The following is a 2,765-nucleotide window of genomic DNA, read 5'->3' on the forward strand; positions in this document are numbered from 1 at the left end:
GCTGGGCGCGGTGGCTCACGCCTGTAATCCCAGCACTTTGGGAGGCCAAGGCGGGCGAATTACAAGGTCAGGAGATCCAGACCATCCTGGCTAACAGGTGAAACCCCGTCTCTACTAAAAATAGAAAAAAATTAGCTGGGCATGGTGGCGGGCGCCTGTAGTCCCAGCTACTCAGGAGGCTGAGGCAGGAGAATGGCGTGAGCCCGGGAGGTGGAGGCTGCAGTGAGCTGAGATTGCACCACTGCACTCCAGCCTGGGCGACAGAGCGAGACTTCATCTTAAAAAAAATAATAATAAAATAAAATAAAATGTCTTCAAGGGCTGCCTATATGGACAGATGAGATGTTACTTCAGCTTAATAAATTAATATTCAATGTATTAAAGTAACAAAAACATTACTGAAGTTTTTTTTTAAAAAAGAGTGTAAATTAGCACAATCACTTTAAAGACAATTTGTCTAAATCTCATAAATGTGTAAATACACATATCCTATAACCCAGCAATTTTGTAAAATTATAGCAAGAACGGTAATTCTCAAACTTCAGTGTGCATCAGAATCACTGGAGAACTTATTAAAATAGTTTGGTAGGCCCCACCCCACCCCACCCCAGTTTCTGATTTTGTAAGCCTGAGTTAAAAAGCCCAAGAATTTACATTTCTAACAACATCCAGGTGATACTGATGCTGCTGGTTCATGCACCGCACTTTGAGTATCACTGCCCTGAAGAAACCATCATATATGTGCCTAAGGGGACACATACAAAAAATGTTCGCCGTAGTATTGTCTATCACCGGTAAGGAAATGCATGAATAAATGTAGAATATAGCCATGAAGTTATGTGAATGAACAACATGAATCCATATGAGTAAATCTCAAATCATAATGCTGAGTGGAAAAGTAATTTGCAAAAGGATACATTTAAGATGCCATTTATGTAAGATTTAATAATAGTATTATATCCATTATTTACAGATACATTCATATGTACCAAAAGTATGAAAATATAGGAAGAATACATATTGGCAAAGGAGTAAGGGAATTGAGATTGCAAAGAGCTTCAAAAGGGGCTTCCATTGTATCTATAATACTGTGTTTTATTAAAACTGACCTAACGCTCACCCCTTTCCAATGCCCTGCCTTACCCTCCTACCCTGGAAAAGAGAGAGAGTTAGTAGAAATGTGGAATCATCCATCCTGTCTAGAGAAAAGCTGCAGAGGATGCTAGAATGGGAACATCCCTCTCTGCACACAAATAATGCAGGAATGAAGATGATCTGTTTCACTATTTTTTTTCCCCGATCTTCCAAGAAAACTTGAACATTATTATCTGCCTATATTGACAAAAGAAAATAAAAAGGATAAGGATAGTGTTTTGTTTTTGTTTTGTTTTGCTTTATTTGGGACAGGGTCTTTCTCTGTTGCCCAGGCTGGAGTGAAGTGGCATGACCATGGTTCACTGAAGCCGTAGTGCCTTTCTTTAGAGAATGGATACATTTTATCATCATAGTGCATGAAAGGCACAGTAGGAGTCACAAAATCATCAATAATAACAATACTGACATTTGCATAGTACCCCACTTTCAAGCTGTTTTTCTGTAGAACACAGAAAGACACAGTTATATAAAGTAAAAGAATTGCAACATACCCTGATAATGACTTGGTCCCTGACCCCCAAAAACAAAAATTTCCTTCTTCCTATGAATGTATATAACAAATTGTCTTGAAATTGACTGTGCTAATTTACACTCCTAAATATCATTTCAAAGTCTTGGCCGGGCACATTGGCTCAAGCCTATAATCCCCACACTTTGGGAGGCCAAGGCGGGTGGATCACCTGAGGTCAGGAGTTTGAGACCAGCTTGGCCAACACAATGAAACCTCGTCTCTACTAAAAATACAAAATTAGCTGGACATGCTGGCACATGCCTATAAGCCCACCTACTCACTCAGGAGGTTGAGGCAGGAGAATCGCTTGAACCCGGGAGGCAGAGGTTGCAGTGATTGCGCTATTATGCTCCAGCCTGGGCAACATGAGCAAAACTCCATCTCAAAAAAAAAAGCACCAAAGTCTACAGCTTAAATTTTTTTTTAGGTAACTGTTGTCATAGAGAAACTTTGCACCACAAAAAAAAAAAAAAAAAAAAGAGAGAGAAACTTTGCATCTTAATGTACTTTAATATTTGGTCTTGTTTATGTTCAGATGTCATAATTTCCTATGTTGTCTTCCAACAACTTCCTGTGAACCAAGTCTTGGCTCAATTCTTATCTTCCTATGATCTCAGCTCCCCAGAAACTTCTAAAACTATCACCTCCACACGGAGGCCTTCCTGACGATATAGTCTAAAATAGCATCTCCAATCTCTCTCCAGTTCCTTTCCCTATTTTATATTTGTACATACTATTTATCACTATCTGACATTATCTTATATATTACCTTGTTTACTGTCTTTCACTCTATCTAGAATATAAGCTTCATAACACAGAGACTTGTTCCTGGGTGTGTTTAGGCTCAACAACAATGCATGGCCACTAGGTAGGGGCCCAATAAATATTTGCTAGATGAATGAATGAATCTGCCTTTCTGTCTCTGTTCATGTTTCTTCCTATTAATATTCTCTCCACTAATTGTGTACATCCTTCAGCAGCTGGTGCACTGCCAATGTACCAAGATATTTCAGTCTTTTGTTTTTAGTTCAATCCCACATTTCCACTGTACAAAAGGCTGCCCTTAAGTCTCACATTTTCCATTAACAGCATTTTCTTT

This window comes from Piliocolobus tephrosceles, chromosome 6 (genome assembly GCF_002776525.5).
Source record: "Piliocolobus tephrosceles isolate RC106 chromosome 6, ASM277652v3, whole genome shotgun sequence".
NCBI classification, from domain to species: Eukaryota; Metazoa; Chordata; class Mammalia; order Primates; family Cercopithecidae; genus Piliocolobus; species Piliocolobus tephrosceles.